At 36.5% G+C, this 9207-nt stretch overlaps 1 pseudogene; it reads right to left on the reverse strand.

The window, feature by feature from the left end:
* Positions 1-8974, reverse strand: part of LOC124186592 — a 31480-nt pseudogene extending 22506 nt beyond the window's left edge.
* Positions 8975-9207: the final 233 nt, after the last annotated feature.

Genomic DNA, 9207 nt, shown 5'->3' on the forward strand with positions numbered 1-9207 from the left:
TGACAATTCTAGATAAACAATTTTTATACAATATCTTTGTCACTGGTCATTAAGTTGTCATTAATACTGTATAAATATCTCACCTCACGGATATGACGGTTTGCTTGAAACACATAATTGCTCAATACTCGAATGTGTTGTTTGGGTAGTACACGTGCACTTGGGATCGTCGTACTGTGGTTAGGATAATCCTATTTCACGGTGAGTCGATAAAGCTGAAGGTTGGCAAAATATTAATAGATGAAAATGCAACTGTGAAATCATATTTCTGCCATTGTAAATTATAAATTATCGAAGAACACATTAAATTACAATTGATTGCAGATATTTATTTATTATAAAAATCGCGAGCACGGCAGCGGTTGATTCAGTGCGAGACTGAGTTCTGTGTTTTATAATCATCCCGTTTACCATTTGCTACATTTCGAAGTCGACGTTGCGATAGTCGTTAAAGTCGCGGATGGACCGCGTATGTAAGAAGCTATAAGAGTGGGTTTCAGAAGGGGCAAGACTTCGGATCTCTCGACAGTTTTTCTGTTCAACGTCGAGCTTGAATCGGTTTCCAGAACGACGAATTTATATCTTCCCACCATCGCGGAAAACGCCACCATATTCACCAGGATCAAACCAGCGAAAAAAAAGAATTCGTAGGCCTGTTTGTAATTCGTAAAGAAATGAGTCCAGCAGGGTGAAATTCAGTTGAGAAAAACGAGATGTATCGTTAAAGTCAAATAGTAAGTGGCGTAAATATAATATTTTGATATCGATAACGGATAATTGAAATATGAATCATCTCGGTTGACATTTATATCTCCTGCTGACACCAAAAACTTTTTGTTTCATTAAATAACTAACCGTACGAGCAAAGGTAAGTTTAACGTCCTGTAATGTATCTGTATAAAATGAATTTCTAATTTAGCCACATTACGTAAGTACGATGAAAAACACACAATTTTGAGACAAATCATGGCTTGTTTTATTCCAGAGATCTGTCTTGATCTGAAAGAATTAAACTTTTAAATTTCGGCTTGATAAGTACTAGTTTTATCTATCTACTTTGAGAAAAAATATTATTTTTTTCAGATGAATAATCAGATGAAAAATAATGGAGGTACGTCTGGTACCACAAACGCTATCAACAAAAACACGTCGCGGAATAATGACTGTTACTTTTTTACCGTTTGAAATTTTTCCAACCAAATTTTCACGCAATATAAATGAAATATCATACTTTAAGCAATATATGATGGTTGTTCAATGAAATTCAGTTTTATATACGAAAAAAATTCTTAAACATAACCCTATTTTTAGTCTTCCCAGGTATATGTAACGCCTTAAACAAAGTTAACACACTATAAATTATTATCATCCTAGTGCAGAACTTCTGGTATGCCAATTAGCGTAACACGAACATAACTTAAGTACCCACCCAGATAACAGAACGTTTTGATTTGAAAGCCTCGTGGCATTTCGATATCGATGTAATGTTTTCATAATTCGATAGATCTCATACTATGATTTGCAAGAAGGTGACAAATTAAGTCCAACAAACTACAGCTACTGATAATATAAGATCATACTCCAAGCAATTGAATCAAGTTTTAACATGTAACCTTTTCTAAATGGTATTAATAAACAAAGAGAGACTGACTCTTGGTTCGACAATAAGTAAATCGATCAACGTACCTGACTTTTGAATAAGCGTGCCTGAGTGATGATAATAACCATGAAATTACCAAGTGCTACACTGACGTACCAAGCAGCAATGGTGACTGTCTTCATGCTGTTCGGAGCCTGAGGAAAGGCGTGTTTGTTTACATCAGTTTGTTTACAATCGCAACGTCGGGAGATTTAATACCTGTGTGAATGAGAATTCTAGTCCGGAAATGGCAAACATTACTTCAGCCATGGAGATGAACAGGTACTGCGGAATCAACCACAACATGTGGATTTTGTTCGGTGGCGTCATTGTAAAGAGCTTGTGAAACTGCGGAAGCAGAGTTCGTGTTAGCAACAACCGACGGTGTGTATCGAGGTTCAGCCTGTCAATAAGTAACCCACGACAATTTCATCGAGGTATTCTCTCAGCACCAGCGTATATACAGCTCCAAGTTCAAGGTCAACAGCATTTCCGTCATCCACGTCAGAAGTATCGTTCCCGTAATGGACGGAGTACCGAAATCTGTAATTTCAAGTGGGCAAAAGGATACCAACCACATAAAAACAACTCACGAAAAAGGTATCCCAGGTCGATCTCTCCGATTTGATTTCTTTTGTAATATGTTTTATTTTTTTTTATCTTCCATTAAACGTTTTAAGGGGGTGAAACCACCCTTCAAAGTAAGACATGTCAACGGGTGTTATGGCAATTATTATTAATTTTTTTTTATCGAGAGTTATATTTTTCTTTTCTCGTTATGAGAAAACTTTTCCAGTTTGATTGGTTAAAAAGTATCAAGTTCTTGTGGGTGAAACTGCCAAATCGTCCCTTGATATGTCTTACTTCGGAGGGTGGTTTCCCCCCTTAGAGTGTTTAATGGCAGGTAAAAAAAAAAAAAAAAATGCGTCACTTAGTTTTTAGTCTACTATAAATAATTACTAAAGAAATCAAATCGGAGAGATCGACCTGAGATACCTTCCTTGTCAGTAACCGTGTTACTGTAATAATGTATCAGTCTACATTTCGGCTAGATGAGGATCGCGAATGTACTTTCAAATTGTCAAATTAACTTTCGCGTTGTTGCAATCTTTTTGCCTCCGTTTCATGAACTCGCCTCGTCCAATCCAAACCAATCAATTCCCAACTATCGGTCAATTTTCAATGGATGTATTCACTTTATTTCGCTACTGGAAAGGGGGAAACACGAATTAGGGCTGTTGCACTCACGACCCAGGTTCCAACTCGACGTATGCAGACATTGAAAGGGGATCCTCGTTCGGTACGAAATACATATCCTCCAATCCGCTGTCGCTCTTCAATGTGATCGTGACGTTGGTTAATGCTTTCGATCCACGCAAGAATATCGTGCTGTGAAAACAAAATAATTATTACGTGTTTCGTCGATTATTTAACCTGCTTCGTCAATTTATTGACAAAGAGTAGTTTAATCTCACCATCAGTGATTAATCAATTAATCAGTAGCTTTGATTAATCGACGATTTCGGTTGATCGTTTTTCCAACTAATTCATTAATCGGTAGTTTCGATCGGTCTTTTTTTCGAATAATCGATTAATCGATGGTTTCGATTCATATATCGATTGACCTGCAGAGTTACTATGATCCAACTTGGATTAATCGATTAATCGGAAAAACGATTAATCGGACAACACTGGTCTCGACACAGTCAAATCTCTGTGCGCAATTCTTTAAAATACTTTCGATTTAATAACACAGACGGATATTCGTTTTACCGAACTTTTGGCCGGCCGCTAAGAGACTTCTTGAATTCATCAGCGTCGGCTTCAAATACTTTCAAGTCTCTTCCTACCAAGCCAATGACGAAGGTATCGACTTGAGACTCTGTGGCAGTGACTACAATCGTTAATGTTGGATTTTCCAATTGAACTCCCGAGCATTGCGGCGGTGCAACCAAGTAAACATCGTATTTAGTTACGTTGCGGGCTGTGACATTGAAGACTTTTCTCTCACCGGCAATCAGGGTTATGTCCGACTCGAATGAAGCCAGAAAACCGATGTCACACTGAAGCGTGTTTATAAAATTCAACGTCGCTTCGCCTCTGTCCGGTAAAACTGGATAAGTTTCCTGTACATTAAGATATTTTGACTATCAATCAAGGCGTACCTAATGTACATTAGACCGTATAAAAAAAATCGACTACTTTTTTTCTTAATACAAGTCGAAAATATTTTTCCAAATGACGAAAAAAAGGTGCTGTCCAAGTTCCAGCTCGTAATATTAATATTATAATATTTCGACTTTAATTTTGTACAAAAATATTCGTGATTTTGTGCAGACTAATCTACATACATAATGTAAACAATATAATTCTAGCTTTTGAAACCACAGATAAAACGCTGCGACGCCCACGTCCACGTGATGAGGATATTTGATAAGTGAGATTATCAATGCCGAGGAAGCGCAATATATTCAGATTACGCGAAATCAAGATTGCAGACAATTTCTCGGATATTCGTATCTCAATGAAAAGTGAGACAGTCGTTGAAGGTTAATTATCGAATTGATGTTCAGATGAAATCGAATAAAACTTCTCAGAGTGACTGAGTTTGAATTTCTCTATCTCTCTCTCTCTCTCTCTCTATGCATAAACAAATGAATAAACAATAAGCAAATGAATAAATTTAGTTGGTGAGGACCTCTAGTTTCAATTCGAGACAGCCACTGGTTACGAATGCTAAACCAGCGAGTATTCCACCGACGATCATGCGATGTAGAGGGGATGAAAGTAGACCTCTTCCTTCAAACCATAGGTAAATGCCCTTGTCGAAGAGCGGAATCAGCAGCAACACCATTGCCGGATTAATCACCTGTCGTCAAGATTGGCATTGGATTATAACGACTATGTCCATATTATTTGTCATACGACAGATTCAATTCGATCCTTTAATCTATACAAACATTCCACAACAATTTAACGTGCACTATATATTCGGATAGTTATTACATTAATATAAATTATCACAAGTAATTGACAGATATTGCTAATCAATATCAGTAGAAAAAGGCTTTTTAGACGGACTACGTGAAGTTATCTTTACACCTGTAATTCAAGTGGTCAAGGTTACTTTTTATTACGGTTTATAACGTTTTATCATTCTTACAATACGCCAGACGTCGTGTTTCAGCTTTACGTACTAAATAGAAACGTATTATTTAGATTGTAATTATTCATATTCCCGTTATCTTTTATTATGCATCACACCTATATTGAAATCCTTATATCGCGTCGTTGAGATAGCTTCAATATAGTTATGTCATGTTCAGTCTACGTTATTTATTCGTCTAACAAATTGACACGGTTACTCATAACCCAACGACAATTAAGTGAGCCTATCATTACAGAATGATAGTTGAAGAAACACGTCCTGCATCCCATGTCAACTCGACAAAGCGTTAAAATCCTGATCCTCGAATTTTTACTCTATTGTTTCAAGCCTTAAATTTTTTTTCGCCTGTCAAAACGCACGCAAGAAAAAATTTCAGAAAAAGAATCGATAGTTAAAACTGATTTTGGAAAATTAAATAATTTTTTTCTACTACTTTGACTATCGAAAGGACTTTGTTATAAAAATTGATGAATTTTATTGCGAAATTCTATTACTATCATCAATTCCTTTCAAGACTTACACTCTGTTTTTTTACTAATACACTTCATCTCTTTCGAAATTAGCTCAGAATTATCGTTTAACGTTTCTGAACGTCTCAATCCTTCGACAAATTGCAATAATTATAACTATATGTATACAAAAGCGAAATTAACCTGCATTTGATCAGGAAGCAGCTGAATCCCCAGAAATTCACCGTTCATTCGCGAGGCCTGAAAAGTCCACCGAGACCCCTGCAGTTTAAATTCAAACTGATCAGTTAGTATTTGTTAAAATTTTCTTTATACAAAACAAGAAATTTTAATTTACCAAATATAGCGATCAAGAACGGCGAAGGAATTATTGATTTTTAATTTACATAACGTGGTTTCATTTGTTAAATCGGTATCTCGTTGTGACCATTATTTTCTCGAATCAATAAATAACATTTCTTCTAACCAGAAAAAAAAAACATTCGTCTCACCCTATTTGATCGCCATGTTTGGGATATTTAAAAAATCCTTCCTCTGTGTATTGTACGGTCCTGATTTTCACCTGTTGATCGAATAAACTCCAAAACAAGGGCAGAGGTATGTACAGAAACAGAATTGCCAGAACTATCTTCACTTCGGCGATAAGTTTCGGGGGAAATTTATCGGCAGCATAATCCAGCCAGTGATTTTCACGCCGGTGGGATTTCCTCTCAACGAATCTTCGCTTAGCTGCAAACTGGATGCGAAAAACGTTTTCGATTTCAAGTATTCGGTTACAAAATTTGTATAGATAATTGCTCAACTCACCGTGACGCAGTTGATAAAATTCAACGTGATGTTCTCCTTTGGGTACTTCAATCGGTAAAGTGGTTTACCCAATAGGAAGAGAACTGTGATTAAAAAGCGATTGAGACAAAATTCTCAAACAGACTATCGCAAAGCTACTTTGTCTAAGGGGGTTTCACCCAGTCAGGACGCGGGAAAAAATCAATTTTTCAAAAATTTTTCATGAAGAGACATTTCAATTTATCGTTACAAAAATTGATGTACATATTGGGGTAGCATTGAACTTCATTCTGATATTTTTTAGTTATAACCATGATTTTTAAACCTTGGTATAACTGATCTCCGGTAGCACCTCTAAAAAGGGCCTCTTGCGGTGAGCAAGATATCTCTGGAGTGGATCATCCGAAATGAACAAACAAAAAAGATTTAGTTGATATACAGTATTATGTGGTCTTTAAACGACGGAATAAGTAAAATGTTAATTTTTAACAAGACGGCGACGACTCAAAAACGAAATTCGATATTTGAAAAAAAATTTCGCCTTAATTTGTTTATAAAATGGTAAATGTTTACTGGCGAGAAAAAACCTTCGATTAAGGACTGAAAAATATATTCATAAAGCTTGTGTAAAAATTTGAGACTGATCGGTTCAGCCGTTTCCGAGAAACCTTGCTCGCCGACTTTGAAAACGTAGTTTTAAAAAAACGCATTCAAAGTTTCGAAACCACTTTAATACACTCCGGTGCGTCTTTACAAATGTGCGCGTAACTTCGAGAATATTTATCGATGTGAAATTCTGTGTATATTTATTTGAATATATGTATATTAGGAAAATGAAATTAAAAAAAAAAAATCGGTTTTAATAAAATTCTAAGTGGGTATAACCCGTTAACTTGCCACTTACAGAGTGCGGTGACCATGAGGGCAGCAGGAAATCCAAATCCTAGAGCATAACACGTGTCATCTCCGAAGCAAGTGAAAGCTTTTCGCAGTATCGGCGTCAGCACCATTCCCATAAAACCGCCAAAATTTATGGTGAAATAGAATATGGAAAAGAATTTCTGCAGTCTCAGTTGCTGCTGAGGGAGGTGAAACTGGTCACCGCCAAAGGCTGCTACGCATGGTTTAATGCCTCCTGTACCCCACGCGATCAATATTAGCCCAATATAAGTCATCGCTCTAAAGAATTGAGAACACATTAAAATTACGTTAATTGATTCAAGAAGCGTTGTTGTGAATGATGCAACTCCAGTCAGTCCTCGAATGATAGTGAATTAGAAAAGTAAATTTTTCCTCTTGTTTCTCCAGGAAAGAAAATTGCAATCAAGTGTCTCTTCAAGAACGGAAATTTCACTTTTATGAAATCCTCAGTTCTTTTGAGAAGAAACCATTCTCGTAATAATTACACACTATTCCAAGATTGAATTTATGCAAAGTGCTTATTGTCAGTGTATAAATATACTAAAAAAAAGGTTTTAAGAAAGTAGGATGAAATCTCAAAATGGTATTCATTGAAATTTGAAGAAAAAAGTCTGGGATTAAGAGGTATAATCACAAATAGACTAATTTTTTTCATAGTTCATCACAAAGAACTTACACTGGCCAAACGGCTATTGGCGGTGTTGCAGCAAAGCACATCAAGATATTTCCAATGGCATATATTACCGAAAAGTAAAGGATGGTCCTGAAAAAATTAAATACATTAAATCAACGTAGATCCAAATCGTAGAAGTCAGGTAGGTGAAAATTGGGTTTGAAAGGCGAAGTCCATGGCATAAATCAAACCGCGTGACATCACATAGAATATATAAGACCCTGTTACCTGAATCGGCCCAAGTAACTATCGGCAAGGATCGCTCCAACAACTGGGACAAAGTAGCACAGCATAATGAACACATGGTAGATGACAGTGGCTCCATTCTCATGAAAGAGCAGTACGTTTCTCAGGTAAAGGGACAAGATAGCTGCGATAGAAAGAAGTGAGAATATGTCAAATTATAAAAACGGCACGAATATGAGCTTGACTATTTACCTATATCCGACGAACTCACTTCTTAATCCACAGAAAGAAAACCTTTCGCAAAACTCTGTTGCGATGATGAGGAAAATAGATCTCGGATACTTTGATGAATCCTGAAATGTTATAATTCATTGCAATGATCAGCAGTCTGTACAATAAAAAAAATCGTGCAACTAGCATTTACACCCCACTCGTATAGAGTTAAATTTCAATTATACGCATGATTTACGTGAAAACGTACAGGTTCGATGGACGATTCTTTGATTTTAGACAATTTTCGGTACAACATTTCTGCAGATAGATATATATTCCTTTTAGGCCGAAGTTTTATAAAAGTACATTTGCAAACGTCGTATCGCGACGACGGCGTATTTCTATATTTACCGCCGCAATGTCATCTGCCCAAAAGATATGATTTACGGGTTATGTGCACAGGATTATTAACTCGCTATTTGAAAAATATCGAATATCGAACTACAATGGTTGATAAAATAAAACAAGACCGCCACTGGATGCGATACATTAACCCAAATTCGTTTCGAATTTTCATATTTCGACGTATCGTATTTTAGTTGTAAGGTATTTTCAAATTTCTAATCTTCCGAGAAATGTGGGATTTATAACTCCGCCTTAATACAACTAAATAATGATGCTGAGATACTCGAATTTCAACTTCAAAACGTAATTTTTATGCTTCGTGTATTAGTGTGAGACTCTTACGGCAAATTCAGATTCTTAGATTATTTAAAATTTATTTACAAATTTAATCTTGCTGTAAGTCGGCAGCGTAAGTACGTGACGGTCAAATCGCGATCGTCATTTGTTTACCGTTGAAAAACACAATTAGCAGGCATATTGCGTGAAAAACGAACCTCTGGGTGGCTTTGAATTGTTTATTTGATGATCACTTATCCAAGTTAGCCCCACGGTTCGAGTTAATTGCGAAAAACCATTAAATTCGTCACGAATTTGTATAAATTCCGGACCCGAGAGCGTTCGAACTCTTCGACGTCCCAGGATTGCGTGAGTACCTTGAAGATAGCGCTGGAGCAGCGATGTTTGCGCGGCAAAACGATAACCCAAATCGCGCACTCTGAATCAGGATTTTGCAACTAATTTTCGA

This window comes from Neodiprion fabricii, chromosome 7, assembly GCF_021155785.1.
Source record: "Neodiprion fabricii isolate iyNeoFabr1 chromosome 7, iyNeoFabr1.1, whole genome shotgun sequence".
Classification (NCBI taxonomy): domain Eukaryota; kingdom Metazoa; phylum Arthropoda; class Insecta; order Hymenoptera; family Diprionidae; genus Neodiprion; species Neodiprion fabricii.